General features: G+C 37.9%; 1 protein-coding gene and 1 pseudogene across 6 annotated transcripts in view; one reads left to right on the plus strand and one right to left on the minus strand.

Moving 5' to 3' along the window:
• KCNC2 (potassium voltage-gated channel subfamily C member 2) overlaps positions 1 to 20,543 on the minus strand; it is a 76,777-nt gene that overhangs the window by 17,873 nt on the left and 38,361 nt on the right. The window lies entirely within an intron of this gene.
• LOC148130180 (uncharacterized) lies at positions 19,722 to 20,504 on the plus strand (annotated as a pseudogene).

Raw genomic sequence — 20,543 nt, forward strand, 5'->3', positions numbered from 1 at the left:
CCCGATTTTTGGTACGGAACCATTGGAGCAATCGGGCCCAAGGAATAATAGAAATACAGGAGATCATTTTCCCAAGTAATTTTGATAAATCAGCTAGAGGAACCCGTTTTAGGGTTCTGATATTCTGAGCTAAAATTTTAATGCTCTCCTGTCTCTCCGGGGATAGAAAAACTTTTCCTTCCATCGTGTCTATTACTGAGCCTTAGTGAGATAATCGAGTTGAAGGATACAACTGACTCTTTGCCCAATTGATGGAAAAACCATGTTGCTGAAGAGTTTGCAATGTAATTTGAGTATCCCATTCTGCCTGCCTAGATGAGGAAGATAAGATCAAAAAGTCATCCAGGTAGCATTGTAGTCTGACAGGAGTGCCCCTTAGGCGGGCAGTTAACGCTACAAGCTTTGTAAAAGTTCGTGGGGGAGATGACAGCCCAAAGGGCAGGGCGATGTATTCGAAATGTTGGTTGTTGTAACAGAATCTGAGAAATTTGGTGTGAGAAGGTCTAATTGGAATGTGTAAGTAAGCCTCTGTTAAGTCAATGAAAGTTAAAAAGTCGCCTTTCCTTATGCTAAGCAGAATGGTTTGCAACGTACTCATTTTAAATTTGCGATAGATTAGAGCACGGTTTAGTCTTTTTAAATCTAGGATTGCCCTCCATCCCCCCGAACTTTTAGGGAGTACAAAAAGTAATGTCCCCTTGTTGATCTCAGGCTACTGGTTGGATGGCTTTGATTTCCAATAAATGCTTGATCGCTGTCTCCATCAAGTTCCTTTTAACAGGATCCCCGGAGAGACGGCATTTCATGAAAAAAGACCAGGGGAGTGGAGTGGAACTCCAGAGCTAGGCCAAATCTGATAGTGTCACAGACCCAGGAATCTGATGTAGAGGAGTCCCAACGGTCTGCAAAGAGTCTTAACTGTCCTCCAATAGGAGCAAAATCCCTGGAGTTATCTTGGGCATGGGAAACCCTGCTCCCTGTTCCTCTAAAGGATCTTCTCCCTTGTGCTCCCCTGCGTGTTCTGTCAGCAAATTCTGATCTATCTGACTGTGGGATGCCCCTATATCCTGGGACTGTGTGGAATCTAGGTGAGAATGGACATTGATAATAGGGACGATAGCAGCCTCTCTGAAAGGGCTGAAAGGTTCTGTTGTCTGAGCAACGAAGGAGGGAGGGGAGAATCTTCTTTTTGCTTCTGGTCTCAATCAGCAGCAGATCTAGAGCAGCGCCAAACAATTTATTGCCCAAAATTGGGGAAGAGGCCAGTTTCCATTTGTGTTTGGTATCAGCTTGCCAATGTCTAAGCCATAACAAGCGATGGGCAGTAACCTGCAATGCTATGGCTCGAGCTGAAAAATTGACCGAATTGTATGTAGCATCCACAGAAAACTCTGCTGCTGCCATTAGTTTGGGGATGTCCTGATGTGCCCTGATATTAGAATTTGGTATGGTGTTCCTCAGGTGATGGAGCCATCTGAGGGAGGACCTAGTGAAGAAGGACGCGGCTGTTGCCGCCCTTATGGCCCATGCATCGGAATGATGTGCCTTTCGGAGAGCTATCTCGGCTTTCTTCTCCTCTGCTTCGGTGGGAATGGTGGAGGAGGATGCCAATGCCACTACTGGCTCATTTACTTCAGGGGTATTCAGGGAATTAGAAAATTCTGAAGCTAGATGAAATAATGTTTTATCAAATGTTGTGGGGGCTGGATAACCTGCTGCTGAGGGTCACTGTTTCTGGATGAGATCTGAAAACATTTGTGGAACTGGAATGATACCAACCTCGTTAATGGGTTGTGAGAAAATCAAATCATCTGACTCTTTTTGAGATTCAGGTTGTTGGATAGAGGGAGCCTTCTCGAGACGAGCTGTGGCCTTGCCCTTGAAAAGGAGAGATTTGAAAAGTTGTGGACAGAACAGCCCCGTAAAGATAGGTTGGTCAGGCTTGATGCCCTCATCATCTGACATTCTTCTTCTGGGGAATCCGCCTTATAGGCTTCACTATCTTGAATTGATACTGCATCTATTTGCTCCATTTGATCCTCTCCTTCTCCCTCTTCCTGTACCCCATGTGACTGCGTGTGTGGAATGATAGAAAACTCCCCTTGGGGAGGTACCTGAGGATAATGCAGGTCAGTTCTGCATAGGGATCTTACTGACTGTGAATCACATTCTGACATAGGATTCTGTCTGGCCATCATGGATTGTTGCACCCCCGCTGCGATTCCTCTGCGGATCACCAGTTCCATCCATGCTCTCATTGTTTCTCATTGTTTCTGGAATTTCATCTGGCAGGAACTCCTCCTAACATAGGCCAGCCACTGTTGGTGTAAAGGTCGCTTCTGGGACCTGGCTCAAAGCCTGAACAGCTGATGGGACCTACATGGTTGTAGTAGGTCTGGGTGGCATGGATAAGTCTAGGGCCACTGGAGTTTGTGGAATTTGAGGCAACTGGGTTGGGAGAGGAGGTTGGGAAATCCTTTCAGCCTCCTTAGTACATCTCTCAATTTGCTTTTCCAGTGCGTTTTGGCATCTGGTGGCATCCTTCTCTGCGGCCTTTGATGGCCCTTAGCTTTTATGGACTTATCTAAGGTCCATGTCCTACTGCCCTCTCTGTTTACCATTGCAATTCTTCGGTACCTCAATTTATGAGGGAATCTGTGTTATAGAGAAATTGTATATAGATAGATATATAAATATATATATTATTATGTGGACAGTTGGTGCGTCCGGGGTCCTGCACCACCACAGGGGCAAGGAACCCTATGAACTTTCTCTCCCCCTTTTTTGAAAATTTGTTTTATTTTATTTTATTTTGATTTATTTACTTATTTATTTAGTTATTTATTTTATTTTTATTTATTTTTTAATTTTATTTTTTGTATATATCAATAAATGTTTGAGTGAACTAATGGGTAAGTATGTCAATTTGAGAACGCTCAAGAAGAAAAATCAAGAGGCCAAATGAACACGAGGCCCTCTACCACCATCTGCGCAGGCTGAAACTTAGCCTGGTGGTCACTTGCTGCTGTGTTTTGAGTCTATATATAAATATCTGTAAATATATCCAATGTGAGAGCAGCCAACAAGAATATACGATTTTTTTGTCTCCCCGAAACTAGAGTAAAGGGTGTTGAAACAATCTTTATTTTCCTCTGTAACCTGCACCAGGAACTTAGAGGGTGTTAAAAGCCTCTCACAAAATATTACTAAAGAAATAAATGGCCACACAGTGTAACGTGTTTGTGGCGGTGTCCGTTAGAATGGGCACCAAAATAAAATGGCCACCAGGTCCCCTAGAAGATGGCGCTGGCCGTATTTTGGCGCCAACACAGCAGAATCTTTCGCCGCTCAATCGGAGTAAGAGAAAAACTAAAAACGGCTGCTCTGCGATTGAGCGGTGAGTAGGGAACAATAAGGGCTCCTACCCCCCCACCCCCGTGTTCTCTGAGGGGGGGGAATCGCAACTGGCAAACAAGTAGAAGGAAAAGCATGCTCTGTTTAAACAGCGCCAAATTGAATCGCAATGGCAATAACAGAAGGTTGTCGGGAAAGAAAGGACCGCGTGTCTCCCGGAAACGCGACTGCTGATTAATGGCGTTATGAGCCTTGTGGACGCGAATGCATCCGGGTCACCAAAAGGCGATCTGCAATTTGGTCCGACTGCTTCCCCTCTAAGGAAGGAGTTAAGCTCCTGCTAAGGCAGGAGCTAAGAAGAGAGCAATTTAGAATCTAGTTCGTTTTAAAGAAATCCAAACCTCAAAGCGTTCCTGCTCCGGCCAAGGATAAGCTGCCTACCAAACCCGAGTCTGAGCTAAAACTGGGGGATGCTAGGGAGGAGCCAGGGAGGAGCAAGAGCACCCTAACAATTAAGCCCAGCCTATCCGAGCAGAGACTAAGCACCTCCCACTCTCTGGATGCTCAGAGCATGGAGAAAATCTCCATTCCCACCCCACTCCAGGTTACTGCAAAATCCCCATTCCCTCCCCACCCCATTAACCTACTTTCCAGCTTCATTCTCTTGCACAGGGCAACAAAAGAAGACCCAGCCAATCAGCTGGGTTTGGGGAGGCAGAAAATAGATGGGGGAAGGGCCAGTCTGAGGTGGTATTTGCCGGTTCTCTGAACTACTCAAAATTTCTATTACCGGTTCTTCAGAACTGGCCAAAACCTGTGAATGCCACCTCTGCTATCAATGTGAGGAAATCCCGGCAGAATTATATTCTGTGGATGCATAGACAGACTCAGAAAATAGAGGTAGCCCATATCAAACCTTTGAAAAGATTTGGAATTTCAATACTTCTAGTAGTAAGATCAATAGACCATTTTAGTCAGTTTCTGAAGCACCTGTACAAATAATTCATACAGACCTAATAAATGTACACTTATGAATTCATGTCTCTAATTGCATTCTTCAAATAATCAAGCAATAATCAACCAACCAGTATTATATACAAGACTTTCCTCCAAAAACTCTGTTGGCCTTTGTGAGATTCCCGTTACAAAGTTCCAATCTTCAGCAACCTTGTTCATTATACAATCATTTTGCAGTATAATAACACATTAGTAAATATTATTATTCACAGTTCCAAAAGAAATTTTTCCAGACATGCTGATACATTAGCATCTATACTCCAAATATACGTAGCTGTACATTGAGATAGTACAATATTTCAAGAACAGTGTTTATTTCCAACTTCTTAAATTTAGAAACTTTTTCTCTAATAGGAACAAAGGCCACAATGTACATCATTCCCTTCCTATATAATTTCATTTTATGGCAACCCTCCCCAATGTCTTCCAGATAACAGTTACAATGCCTCGCCAGCTTAAGTATTAGTCATGTTGTTTAGTAATTCTACGAGGTTTTTGTTCAGCACATTTGAAGAAAAAAAGGTGATCTTAAAGGAGGATCCAGTAATAATGAAACAAGTCAGTGAAAAATGAAATTATATAGGCTTAGTTGTTAAGGTCCAAATATTTAGCATTTCTGGTACTTTTTGCTTGCGTAAGAAGCATAGTGTCATCATTTATTCATTAATTTCTGAGTGATACCTAAAAATACAAGTCTTGTATCTGAGCAATACATTATGATTCTGAACTTGTTCAGCTCTGACCATCTTCCTCACAGCCACAGTGAGTGATGCTTTGATTTCAACATCCATCAAGAAAGATGACACCTTTATCAATGCAACACACTAGGTTCTTTCTAAGTAATATCTGGTGATTCCCACATTTTCTTCTATCCCTTGAGTATCTCATCCACTCACTACTGTAATTTATGTTCAAATTACTAAAGCATATAGATAGGTCCTATTAACAACTAACCCTTCCATTACAGATTTCTGATCCTTTCATAGAGGTAAGTACTTCTGAGAAAAGGGGAATAATGGGGATATAGATTGCATTCAAAGTTTCCCTAAGCTTTCTCAAAAACTTCTATGCTTTTGGTGGGGAGGGGGACATTTTAAAAAACCAAACTCTTGGCCACATAGCAAGGCCAGAAAACTTTCCTCTCACACTGTTGTTATGAGATAAACTTTCACTAACATGGAATGTTAATGATGAAATTATTATATGTTTGGATGTAATACAGTGCAATGATTTCCATATTTAATTTTCAGCTGGGAAAAAAGTGACAATGCAATTCAGCTCTAGTGCTCTAGAAGTGATGAAGTAGCATTCTTTCCATAAACATTTTATGGTTCATAATAAAGGTTTATCTTCATTTTATCTATATTTATTAAGACAAACTATAACAAAATTGACATTTAGTTAGGAAAATTTGAAACATGATTATAACAAGAAATACAAATAATAATGCATATTAAGTCTCTTGATGGATTATCCAAATTGCATTTTGAAGTAAGAAAATAAAACTTTGATTTTGTTTCAAATATTTTGATGGGTTTTTTTTTCAAAAAAGGCAAACAGAACCAGTAAAATAATAGAAGAGCCAATAGAATTTTATTCAGAGAAGTTGCCATATATATAGTATTATGAAACAGTAACTGCCTTAGAGAAATTAAGTATATTGAAAACAGTTCATTTTGAAATATTTTAGAAATAATTCCTCTAGGAAAAATCCTGTTTATTACGCAAATACAAATGTCAAGGAAACATTAAGACCCATATGGAAAGTGGTCCCTGCAAGTTTCTTGGAAATTAAGCCTATATATATAAATTTAAAAAGAACTGATCGTGAATAGATTTTGAGCAAGTGACATAAGTGTTTAAATAAAGGATAATGCATTTTTAATGTAAAGCAAAACTGTGATTTTATAACAAGATAACTGAGGTAAAGATTCCATTGTGAAGTGGGTGGCATGTTGAGATAGTCAAGGGTACATGCTTGATGAGAATAAAATATCTGCGGTTTCTCATCTCCTGTTTTCTAGATGAACTTTTAGGTGAGGACTTTATTGTTTTCCTAGTGATAGGAATCAGAAACGTGGTCATGTTATACAATAGGCTGGGAGTGGTCCAGGGGTGGGATTCTACCAATTTGAACTAGTTCAAGTGAACCAGATGTTAAATTTGCATCTGGTTTACTGAAGCGGTATTTTAACTGACCCCGCCCCTCCTGTCCCTCACCTCCCAGGAGGCTCCACATGGGCATTTTCAATGCAGGTAAGTGCAGGGTCTGCGCGGAGGCTCCGGGAGGGGAAAAAATAGCCCTTCCGGAAGTCTGGAAATGGGCCTGTTTCCGGCTTCCAGAGGGCCTCCAGAGCCTGGGGAGGCCATTTTCACCCTCCCAGAGGCCTGAGGGAAGCCTCCGGCCCTTGGGAAGGCAAAAAACAGCCCTATCAGAAGTATTGGAAGTCACAAAACAGACTTGTTTCCAGCTCGGAGGGCCTCCAGAGCCAGGGGAGGCCATTTTCGCCCTCCCGGAGAACTGAGAGAAGCCTCTGGACCCTTGGGAAGATGAAAAATGGCCCTCCTGTAAGTTCTGGTAGGCCATGCCCACCATGGCCAAGCCCACCCAGCAACTGGGCAGCGAACTGGTTGCTGGGATTTTTGAACCCCACACCTAGGTTGGTCTAGTTTGCATGTGGACATGGGGAGACAACACAAACATCAAAGGGAAATGGCGGAGAATGTACGGGCAGGTAGAAAGAGGCAGAGGAAGGGGAAATAGTGTACAGCTTTATTTTACATTTTTTTCCTATCATGGTTCCTATTCCTTCAGGAATTCAGGCAGCATACAATAGCAGCCTCTGTTCATTTTCTCCCCACAATATTGAAACTGCGAAGTAAGTTAGATGAGAGTGTCTAGCCAAGTCATTCAATGAATTACTGTGGCTGAAGGAAGTTTTTGTCTGGATCCACTCATCTAATATAATATGTTAACTATTACTTCTCACTAACATTCAGAAACTAAAAAAAGGAATAAACTTTCATCTGTGAAATAAATCTTTCAAATTAGATTACCTTAAACATCCAGTTTTTTTAAATTGAAGTTAAGGAAGCATCCTTAAATTTCTCTGCTAATTTTCTGGCTAGCAAAGAAAGCATTTAAAAACATAGACTATTATTTGTATTTTAAAATCATAATTTTATTATTCTAACAGGCAGAGCACATCTTTTCCAGATGATTCATATAAGAACCTGACATTATGAAGAAAGGGAAAAAAAACACCAAATGTCTTTAAGAAAACAAGCAATTATTTACCTGCTTTACATGGTTTATTATAAGAGTCGTCTCTTTTTCAATATTCTGATGGAATATATTATTCACATTTTTAACTGATAATAAATATGCTGAATTATTCTAGTCTAATAGTACAGATTGCATAATATTTATATCACTTGCTCTTTTTATTAAAAAAGACAATGGTAGTGGAAAAGAAGGAGAAGGATAGCAGCGGATTTAGTTTATCAGTCTTAAAGTAGTATCCCTTCATAGTTTATAGTGTGGGTTCATCTTTGAAAATCATTTATGGAAACCTGCCTTTCAATATTCAGCAAAGGGCAATGATTAGATCCATTGTGACATGGAAAATGGCCAACTTCATTAAAATATATTCAAAGAACAGTACAATGTTTTCCACCAACACATATATATTTTTGCAAAATAAGGATAAATAGTGACAGAGAAGCCAAATGCTTAAGTGTTAAATGCCAGTATTTCAACTACTTTGATGGGTCCTTAGTGCTCTCTGAGCTTGTTTGTTTTCCTGCAGATGTTTCATTACCCTAACTAGGTAACATCATCAGTGCTAGTAAGAAGTTGGTCAACTTCAGACCAACAATCAAGTAAGCAATCAAGAAACTGCCGAAGAGCCATCAGTAAACAGCCCAACCAAAGAATCCCTAAGATCGCCCCGCCCACACAGACACAGACACAGACTAGCACTGATGACGTTACCTAGTTTGGGTAATGAAATGTCTGCAAGAAAACAAGCAAGCTCAGAGAGCCCCAAGGACCACTTCATTTCATATTCTCCTTCATTGGTTCAACTACTTTTTAATATATACTGTTATGTACATATATTTTGTATATATTCTTATAAGGGTTAATTATACTAATATAATAAAATTCATCCAGACAAAATTAAATTACTCTTTATACAATTATTTATCTATTTTTAATTTGATCTTTTAATGTATATTTGATCTGAACTGAGAATTCTAACAGCAAAAGAGTCAATTGGAGGCACTTTAATTCCCAGGAGTTCCCAGGAACAACAAGAAAAATCAGCAGCTTGTCATTGCTTAGCAGAGTGAGGCAATGAATCCATTTGCAGCTTCATAAGTAGGGGTGTCAAACTCGCATCGTCACGGCATCATCATGTGATGTATTGGGACTTTTTTCTCCTTCGCTAAACCGGGTGGGAGTGGGGCCAGCACGTTATGCATCCAGCCCGTGGGCTGTGAGTTTGACACCCCTGCTCTAATGTATTCATGATGTCAACAACCAGAGAAGGAGTGGGTGGATAACCCTGTCCCTTTAACTCAGAGGTCTCCAACCTTGGCAAGTTTAAGACTTGTGGACTTCAACTCCCAGAATTCCTGAGCTAACATGACTGGAGGAGGATTTCTGGGAGTTGAAGTCCACAAGTCTTAAACTTGCCAAGGTTAGAGACCCATGCTAACTGACTTAGCTCTACATAATTGAAAAGTATAAACCAGAAAGAAAGAGGGCTGGAAATTATCAAAGGCTTAACCACTCTTGCAGATAGTTCAACTAACACTTATAAAAACTCTTGAAATAGAAAGTGAGATGACTGAAGATATCTTAGAGAAGATCCCATGTAAACATTTAAAGCCAAAAGTAACTGACAGAGTGGGGATATTATTATCCTGGGACCAGCTTAGATGTCTCCCTGACTTTAAGAGTATGTCCTTTGAGTTCTTCCAGGGCTCAGCAGCGTTAGAGTCAAATGGAAACTGGAAACAGGGATTATAACATCAATTAAGGATGTCCCAACCCAATCATCTCAACCTGATATCTCTATTTCTAATATCATTCTGGTTTCAACTTATGAAGAGGCTACATTAAATCTAAATGCTTGGAGATTTTCAAGAAAAGATTGGACAATCATTTCTCTTAGATGATATAAGGATTCCTGCCTCATGCAAGGAGTGGGGACTAGAAACCTCCAAGGTCCCTTCCAGCCCTATGATTCTATATAAACCTGTACCAGGAATATAATATAGTCTCCACAATACAAATTCACACCACCACCATTTGAAGACCCCTAAATCAGAAGCCCCAGTTCTGGAATCAGTCTTCCAGGAATTAGCAAAGGATACATTGGTGTTTCTTTTGCAGTCATCACAGTGAATGGGGCATTCTTTTTCATTATCAGTGTTTATAGTTCTCATCTGCAGATTCTATCCTGTCATCAAGTGTTAGCTTTTCATTGCTGTAACTGCAAGGATTTCTGGAGAATCCTCCTTTATTTAGCCAGCAAGATGACTCAGATTTCAAATCCTATTCCCAGAACTTTGCAAAATATCATCTATCTTGATGTATACTGTTGCCATATAATCTTTCCCTGATCTCATGGAGCATTGCTTGTTAGTAAAAGATCAGACACTTCCTTAATTATACAGTTGTGCTTTTCTGTTGCTTCAGGAGAATTTGGTAGATAAAATGGATCAGTGCTTCAACTAATAAGTGTGGCAGAGTAAGTGCTGGGCTAGATCTGTTATCTCCACAGGTTTACAAACAGAAATTATTAATCTTTCTCTATGTGACCATTGAGCTATAGCAGTTCTAATTGAGTTAAATTCTACTTCTTCCTAATAACTATGTATTTATCTCCGTCACAATGTTTACATTTGGCAGTTAAGCAAGAATTAAGAATTGAAATATATTGATAATTCACTATCCATTTACCCTGCAGCGTACTTCAATTATGATAGTAATTTGAGTTCCAGAGTAAAGTCTAAAAATAAGAGCCTATTTTTACAAGATCATAATTTTCTCCCTACAACCGAGAATGTAGTTTATTTTCCTGCACACTTCTCCCAAAAAGAAGACTTACAATTTTGCGGGCTTTTGCTTAGCACATCTGGCAAATTTATTTGATTTATTCATTTTGAATGGAGTTAAAGCTCACTAGTTAGGACATTTATCTTTTGTCCATCTCTAAAATGAAAAGTTTTTATTATTTGATGATATCGTATGGGAAGTCCTTGATGCCCTGTAAACTTGGTTTTTGTAGATGTTTCATTACCCAACTAAACAATATCAGTGTAAGTGTGGGCTTTGCTCCCTCTTTATATACAGTTACTTGTTCTTCCAGTCTTGATGGGGATGTGATTTTTTCCTTTGTAGGTCATTGATTAGAATATTCTTTTCTGCTTGATTGTCTGATTTTAATTCCTGCTTATCTATTAGTTGCTGCAAGGAAAGCATTCTGATCTTAGCTTTTTGTTCTCTTTTTTTGAGTAATGTAATAAATATGACTGACTTCTATGTGTCTACTGATTTGTCTATTGATGACATATAGTTTAATAGTACCCATTCATCATTTAGTAGCCAGTATATCCAGGGAATGATTAATTTCTATTGTAGTTTTTCCCAAGGGCTATTACTGTGCATGGTAAGAGTGTTCCAAATGGATATTGAGGTAAAATGCAGATTTGCATAGGATATAAATGACAGCACTTACCCTTATAATTTAAGATGATCAAAACAGTTGGCCATGTCCTGAAACACGGATTTATACATGAAGATTTGTTATACCTCCATTAGCAAACTTACAGGTCATGTGAATAAAGTATATTGTGTGTAACTATATCGCTCTGTCCCCAACCCAGCAGAATTTGATCACAGGTTCCTTTGGATTGGAAGTAGTGACCACATTAGTATGAATATTTAAAACTTTACTCCAATGCATATGTGTGTACATACACACACACACAGGGAGGGAGGGAGGGAGGGAGAGAAAGTGGGAGGAGGAGGGGGAAAGGGGGGAGAGAGAGAGATGTAATGGTATCAAATGACAGCAACATCAGGAAAAGGAGTATTAGAAGCTGGAGAAATATCAGGGCCTAAAAGTGAAATTGGAAGAGGATGTGGAAAGTAAAGGCCAAAGAGATACCAGTGGTGGTAGGAGCATTTGGGGCTTTGACTTCTAAGCTGGGAAAGTAACTTTAACAGATACCAGGAATATCAGAGCTCTCTGTCCAGAAGAGTGCAGTGTTAGGAATAGCTAAGATCCTATGCAGAACCTTCAAACTCCCAGGACCTGAGATTGAAGAATTCACATACCGAAGAAGTCACATACATACATACATACATACATACATACATACATACATATATTACAGTTGGTTGGATCTAGATTAACACTGCATTGGGTTACATAATCCAAAAGGAAACATTCTTCTGGAAAAGGTTCCCAAGCATTTTTTTTTTTAATCATCAGGGCTTAATTTCTATAAAGAATTCTGCTTCTATTGCTGCCTCTAAAGAAAGAACACAAAATAAAATGGAAACCAATTAGCTGTTTATATATTCAATGCATGCATTATATTGTTCTAAAAGGAATCTTCCTCACAAAGACAGAATAAGCCATAGAATTCTCTACAGGGTGGATGCTCCTTGTTCCACAGGCCTATAAGAAGATTTTTATTTCAAGTGTGTATTCTAAATAATTTTGGAATTCTCTTGATTGTAGTGGTTTTCATAATACTTTTATGAGAGCCATGATGGTGCAGTGGTTAGAATGCAATATTGCAAGCTAATCTGTTGATTGCTGCCAATTGCCAGCAGTTTGATTCTAACCAGCTCAAGGTTGACTCAGCCTTCCATCCTTCCGAGGTTGTTGGGGGCAATATGCTAACTCTGTAAACCACTTATAGAGAACTGTAATGCACTGTAAAGCAGTATGTACTATTGTAATACTATTGCTAGTGTTATGATGTTATATTCTACTGATAGCCAATTTTATACTGATTCTGTTATTTTTATAGCTTTTTCAGTTTATGACTATTGTTTTTATTAAAAGTTTGTCAGTTCATTGTATTTTACATGTTTGATGGAAGCTTAGTTCCCAATGGTATTTAAACATATTGTTACCAGACAAAGCAAGAACTTGCGTTGACCTTTGCTGCTACAAATGGGGTACATATCTCCCACTTTGCAATGCATGTTACTTATTAAGAAAAGGGTGAAAAATATTTCTGAGATTGAAATTCTGGGAGCCTAGTAATTTGTTTACAAACGGCTTGTTCACTGTTACTTCCAATTCAGAATTTTCTTCCAAAGGAAGAGAGGAGGGAACGCTGTATTTCACCTATGTGGTTTTGGATCTCCTTTGGTTGCATCTATATCAGCAGCAACCCAGGTACATTTATGTGAGCTTATAATGATGTGAACTTGCATTCACTGTTTTTGCCTTCCCACCCTCTACAATAGTATAATTGCCAATGCCAGGTTTGCCTCTGACACTTTATCAGCTGGGTTTTATTTTCTTCTGCCATTTTGGGATTTTCTAAACCAGGAGTCTCCAATCTTGGCAACTTTAAGACTTGTGAACCTCAACTCCTAGAATTCCTCAGCCAGCAAACTGGCTGAGAAATTCTGGGAGTTGAAGTCCACAAGTCTTAAAGTCGCCAAGGTTGGAGAGCCCTGTTCTAAACCATGTATATTTTTCCTCAGTGAAAGGAAAATGAATAGTATAGGAAATGAAAGCCTTTCTATAGTAGTCCTATTTTCTCCCCCACAGTTATAATAACACTACGTTGTAAACTACCTTGGAATATGTATTTAGATGAAGTACTATATATAAATAGCCTAAGCAAATCCATATTATTGTAATTTGTTGAACTGCAGAGTTTGATTTATGCCAGGCTAGCATACCTTTTAGTCAAAAGTTAAATATGGCACTTTTTCTTTCAAGCTGTATGGTTTTATGATCAAATTACCCCTTGGGAGCCACTTAGATTTTAATATATTAAATAGTTGTTATGGAACTGGAGGACACCGGATACAAAATAACACTTTTAAAAAACTTTACCAGTTCTCCAGCAAAATCATTTTCATGTTTTCAAAACACAACCTGATTCTTATCAATTAAATAAAATTACATTGTGATGAATCAGGTTTTCATCGTTAAGAAACCTTGTGACTGTGTCTTCAACTATCAAACAGGAACAGTTTCTCTAACTCAGGACAAGCCACAATGGAAAAAAGATTATCCATAAATAGCTACAGATAGTGTCAGCAAAAATTGATTAATTTACTTTTAAGTTCTCATTCTCAGAAGTGAAGGAAAAGAGATACTTTGTGATTTACACCTTTGACATTTAGTATTCCTGAGCTCTCTAAATACAGTACTTGACGCAGGAGGAATATTAAAGCAAATTTTGTAGAATTATTCTTGAGTTTTACTTTTTTCTTGAAGTAACATGAAAGGTTTAAAAAACTTAAAATTTGTGAGATATAAAAGACTCTTAGATCTTTCTTTAAAACAGCAGGTTATCCTCCTACTTTTGCCACTGTTCGTTCTACTTTTATCATGCATCTTTATCCTTTATCCTTTATCCACATATAATTCCCCCAACACTGTTCAACTGTTACGAAGTCTGCCCTACTATTACTGTTAATCTCATCACTTCTTATCACCCATCCCCTCCCACTTGTGACTGTAACTTTGTCGCTGGTATCCTTACGATTTATATTGACTGTTTCCTAGTATGACTTGATTGCTTATTGTACTTATGACTATCATTAAGTGTTGTACCTTATGATGCTTGACGAATGTATCTTTTATTTTATGTATACTGAAAGTATTTGCACCAAGACAAATTCCTTGTGTGTCCAACCACACTTGGCCAATAAAGAATTCTTTTCTATTCTATTGTAGTGCAAATTGTGTGTGTTTGGTGCAAACTGAGCAGAAAATTTCTACTATAAATTTCTACTATGCTATTAGTCTTTATTATAACCATTGTTTTTAGAAAATGGAAACATGCACATATACAGTGCATCTGTCTGCATGCTAATCAATTAGTTTTTAAATCTTCTCCCTTCTTCAAGTGGTCCAAAACCATAACACAGAATAGGTAAAACAAGTGAGTAGAAGAATCTAAGCCACTTTATTTTCTTCTTGTATCCTTGTTTCCACTAAATAAAGCACTATGCAATTGTCTTCTTCACTTACAAGATTGCAATGTACCATTTCTCATTATCTTCAAATGGTATTTCTTTATGTTCCGTATACCTAACTTCTTAGATAACTCATGTGTTCCTGAATAAGCCTTCCCTGTTCTGGATGCGAGTTTGTCCCCATGTCTTTCTTAGTATAATTTTTCTTTGCTTCTATAGTAGTGCCAAAACTGTGCCTAAATGATATACTGCTGTATATCAGCTGAAAACCTAAGCTATTGAGAGCTCACTGCTTATTGATTTTATCTCACAAATTATAATGTAATATTCATTGCATGATCCCAGCCCTAGCAAGCAATACTGAGCACTATAGATAGCCTTGGTTAATTATGACAACTGGGACCAGAATTGCCTTAACTAAGAAATCAGTCAAAATTCAGTATCACCTAAATGTGTTGCTTAGAAATGGCAGTTCCAGGGTCTATGACAATTCACCATGGCCAACTCACCACTGCCAGCTCACCTTGGCTAACTCGCCACAACCAACTTGCCATGGCCAACTCGCCACAGGACAACTCACTGCTGGACAAGAGTTACACTAATACTAAAGAAATGGTGGAATAGAATCATTAAAGAAAGGATGCTAAAGGAGGGACAGAATGAAAAGTGAATGGCAAAAATTAAAATTATTTATTTATTTTAAATATTTAAATAGAATTGTTAGGTTGTCCTGCAGCGAGTTGGCTGTGGTAAGTTGTCACATTCTCATTCTGGCAGTCCTGGTTGTCATGTTTAAGCGAGGACTGCACAGATTATTAAGCAAGGATTTCACATGACCACAATTTCTGAATTCCTGCTGGTTTTCCTATTGATTTTGCTTGTGGGAAGCTGACAGGCAACATCAGAAAATGGAATCACATATATAATTCTAGATGTCAGACTGTGCTCCCTCTAAATCTCAAGAAAGAAATACTCAGACTCCATGGTGTAGAGCAGGATTATTCTTTTACTGGAAAATAAAGTGGAAACGACAGAGCCAATTCTGAAACTAAGAAATTGGCGGGTAGAACACATATACAAAGGAATAGAATTGCTCCCACCCCCCAAAGTTCAAACGATTCTTCCAATTAAAACTTCTGAATATGATCATGTGGTCATCTCCAGGTGGTGATGAGGCTATTGTCAGTTGACCTTGACATATTTTGATAAAAGTTCGCAGTTGCGCAAAAAGGGACAGAGGCTAGCGAAGAAATGGAAAGTTAAGGAAAAGAAATCCCCCCTCCCTTTGCTAACCCAGCAAAGGAATGCAAAACACCTCCTGCCTTCTTCCCTTCCAAGATTCCCCCTCCCACCGTTTCATGACAGCCGAAAGAAGTAAATTAGCATAGCAGCAGATATGCAATAGTTAGAAGACAGAATATACTTTTTAGGAAGATATTATGATATCTTGAGGCTGACACTAGACATTATATCTAGCACAACTAGATATAACCACAATTATTTCAATACAAAATTATGGAGCTTAACAATTTATAATAAGAGAACAAAGAAAAAAAGAAACATAATATTTTGAAGCACAGGAAATAAACAACCCTGGCAGTCACAGTATAACATCCACTGATTTTACATCCACCCATCCTTCTGCAAAGTAGGCAAATTAAAAAAGGACTATATTGTTTATCAGTTTTGAACTATCAGCCATACATCTAAGAAGTCCCAAATGGATTGCCTGTCATTCATCAATCTAAATTGTTAAATTTGTTTCAACTGGATTGGATCCAAACTAATTCCAGTAGAATACACTGTGGGAAATTCTTTTTTACACAATTGAAAAGTTAAATAATTTAACTATTTCCTTCACATAAGTTCTCCTCATATAAATATATATTTTTCAGCAACTATGATGAAAACAGGTGGGTTGACCTCGCTTATTTGTTTTAAAGTCAGAACTGATAAAGAGCAGCTTATTATATATTCTGCCTTCCACCAATTCATTATTGTTCTTCATGTTTTTTTGTTTGCATCAACTTTTTTGTTTTTTTTGTTTATATCAACTAAGCTGCCAAAGCCATGCTACACTTTCTAATAATTCAGCTGAAAAGCTGGGAGGAAACATTATTTGAGAAGCAATCAACAAATGTTAAGACTTAGATGAGATACATCTAAGTTATTTTCAACTTACCACTTCAAAATATGAGTCCTATTTGTTTATATATTTTGTTTCTAAGCAAAAGTACGGTATTATTCTTCCTTCATAGAAACTAAGCTAGTCCACAATTTCATTTATTTATTAGACACACACACACATTTTATACACATATACACAAATTTAGATTTGCATCTGTTCATTTTGGAAAAATAATTCCAGAAGTTGATTTCTCAATCTAAAAATCACTAATGAAATCCATATGTACATTAAAATAATGGGAAACAATCAATACAAACACTGTATCACATTAGCACACTCCCTGATGACATACCTATTCACTCAATTTCTAATACAAAATTAAGGAACATAATAAAATATGCAAGTAAATTCATCCTTTTCACTTGGAAATTTAGGGCTTATGAAAAGACATGATATAACAAACCACGTTCTCTGGTAAAGTATTAACATTATCAAAGTGACATGAACTTATAACTTAAGAACTTATGTAAGAATCCTACAGTTAAATCAAAACCAAATAGATTATAGGTATTACAAAAAAAAAATTTAAAAGATGAGTACACTTTCCTGGCTGGTCAAGACCTTGCAAGAGGTGGCATGTGGTAGGGAATACATGTTTGAGAAAAAGAATGCTTCACTGGCTGAGGGTGGTGAGGTTTTGCCCAGAAACCAACCTTCTTAATTTCAAAGTATCTTGCAGGAAATTGATTGTCTGAAGTTCCATTAATGGGGATTCAGGAAAAAACATAATACTAAGACAACATTGGTAATACTTTTTGATTATCTATGGCAGGCTCAGGATAAGAAAATTATATTGCTCCTGGATCTCCTTGATTTCTTAGAAGTCTTTTGATACTATCACTAAGATGTCCTTCTACATTAGGTCAAGGATTGGGAGTGAGAGGTACAGGAGTTATGGACATCAGTGTTTTCCTTTTTCCAAGATTAGAGGGAAAGATGTTATTTCTCAGCATCTTATTCAGTTGGGGGTGTTACTTGGAACCCTGACATCTTCAGTATTATCATCATCTGCATTATCAGTATATCTTGCTGGATGACAAGCAAAAGGACTATTTTCCCCTGAAAGTTCACATAAAAAAGATGGGAGGTTTTGAACAACTGCAACCCCCATCACCATCATGAAAAAATAGCATGCATCATCCAAAGTCAAGAGAGATCTATTAAACAAAACTATCTGCAAATTCTCTCATGTTTCCCTTTGTCTTCATGAAGTTGACCAGCAATCTTTATAAAGACAGCCATCAATAGAATGTCATCCTCAGCATAAGCTTTAAAGACTATTGAAGGACCTTTTTTTCTCACACTATTCTTCAGCAAGAAAAACTGGTTGGTGCAAGAGCTAAGCTAGGAGAAATGAATTGCTCTTATTGCCATTAGCCCTAATAGTTCACTCTCTGAATTGATCAAACTTCCCAGAACCTCCATTTCTCTTCAGCTACTTCTCCAGTGCACCACTCACCCATCTGATCCTCCCAGCATCTTTATGGCATCCCTTAAATCCCAATTGTCTCAATTGCTCGAATACACCACTCAATCTTCCTTAGCATCTTGTATCTCGCCCATCAACAGATACTCAAATTTGACATATATGCCTGATCTTTCCATGGACCTGCAGATCAACCAGATCTTTTTTCTCTTCTCTGGAATTTAAACAAGAAACATGCACATAACCATATCTGTTTTTAGCATACTATAACTACTGTCAGACTGCTTCTCCAAGTAATGACTTTATCCTTTAACTCAGGTGCTTATCTACAAATTTAAAAAGAAAAATTTAGTCCACTAAACTGACATCCATTAAAGTGGTGTATTGAAATACATTCTAACATTCTTAGTTGAAGCAGAGTGCAGTGACGTTATTATGTTTAAAAGGAATAATGAGAGCAGGTTGAGGATCACTATCAGCCCTAAAAGGTCCCGGTGACTTTGCGCCAGACAGTATTTTTCAAGTTTTTGTTGGTAGAAAAACTAGAAGAGGGCTATGTAATCATCTTTGAGTTTCTGGAAATTTTCTGGAAATAGGAGCGCAGCCCTGATAATTCACGCAGTAGCCTAATTTCTAAGATCGCTGACCAAAGACAAGGGGATCCATGAGAAGACAGACCTAATCCCTAAGATCGCTAACTGATGATCTGAAGTAACAAGTGAAGATTAACCTTCTGCCAAAAGATTTTCATAGTTACCTTCAGCCTAATATATTCCTGAAGACAAGAAGATTCGTGTGAAGACGGATCTGGTTCCCAAAAATCACTAACTGAAGATCTGAAGAAACGAGTAAAGAGTAACCTTCTGCCAAAAGACTTTCATCTATACTTCCAACCTAATATATGCCCTCTCCCTATCCCCCCCGCCCCCCGGACCATCCAAACTAAATCTCCTCTTTCTCCCATTATTCTCTTCCTGCCCTAATTTTTCACAATATAACTCTGTTTAATTGATTAACTGATCTTACTAAATGATTAATTAATTTTTACAATTATTTATCATTAGTGAATAATATATTATTATAGATTATCATAGACTAGTGGTTATTGATTAGTTTAGTTAACTATTTTGAATATTAGTATGATTAGTATGTTTAGTGCAAATTAATGATTAGGACAATTAATTGTCTAGTGTGTTTATTGATTAGTGTAATGAATTATTAGAGTGATTATTGATTACTTAAATTAATTGACTAGTGTGATTAGTATAATAGACTGTTTGGCACAATATTACTTTATTGATTACCACAATACCTTGTTTGATTGAACAACCTAATCAACAAACCATCTCAACAAACCCACCATGCCAGGAAAACAATCCAATGTCAAACCTCAACCTAAAAAGAAAGAAACCCCTACTAAGGAACCACAAGACTGTTGCTCTTGCCTTGTTTGTAAGGAATCTTTAAAGGAGAATGAAGATTACATCAAATGTTCTCTTTGTAACAACTACGCTCACCATAATTGCTTAGGATTACCCAAGCAAATGGCTCTATTCCTAAAAACACCTGCCAATGCTTTTCCATATGTCTGTCCACCATGCAGACCCAAACTAGAAAAATACATTACCCTGTTTGAAAGAGTCGATACCATTGAAACACGGATAACATCCCTTGATACCATTGTAGCATCCCTGGACACTATACAAACTAGATTGGCAAACCTTGAAAAAAAAGAGACAGCACTAAAAAACGAACATCAAACATCTACAGACCATATCTCTACTCAACAACCGCAACCAAAACCCAATCCACAAAAAACAACAAATCCTACAAATATTGATATCCCCATCCTCATCAAAGAAGCTGTTGAGCGTGAACGGAAGTGACCAAATGCTGTCTTATTTGGTCTAGAGGTCAATGACAATGATGACATCTCTAATGTTCAAAACATCATCAGAGAAAATCAAGCATCAACCATCTCCCCTGAAGAAATACTTGATATTTCCCATGTTGGTCCTGAGCTTAAAAACAAAGATGGCTTGATTATCCCACGCCTCTGCAGGGTTGTTTGCAAAAATGAAACAAGCAAACGCAAATTCATTTTCTCCATAAATTCACTCGCAAAGAACAACAACCATAAGAACCTTCGTTCTTGCCATGACCTAACCTTACAGCAACATGTATGATCCCACGAGCTACGTTCTGAGCTCAAAAGATTACATGAATTAGGTAATACAAAGCTATACATTGATTACCGTGCTGACTGTATCAAAAGCAAAAGCCTCAACCCACGTCACAATATCCATCACCCAAACATCCAACGTTAGGGATGCACGCCCCTTACTTCCTCCAGACCCACTACTTCA

The sequence above is a fragment of the Notechis scutatus genome, chromosome 6 (genome assembly GCF_049901735.1).
Source record: "Notechis scutatus isolate UNSWTSFEM ecotype Mainland chromosome 6, rNotScu1.2, whole genome shotgun sequence".
NCBI classification, from domain to species: domain Eukaryota; kingdom Metazoa; phylum Chordata; class Lepidosauria; order Squamata; family Elapidae; genus Notechis; species Notechis scutatus.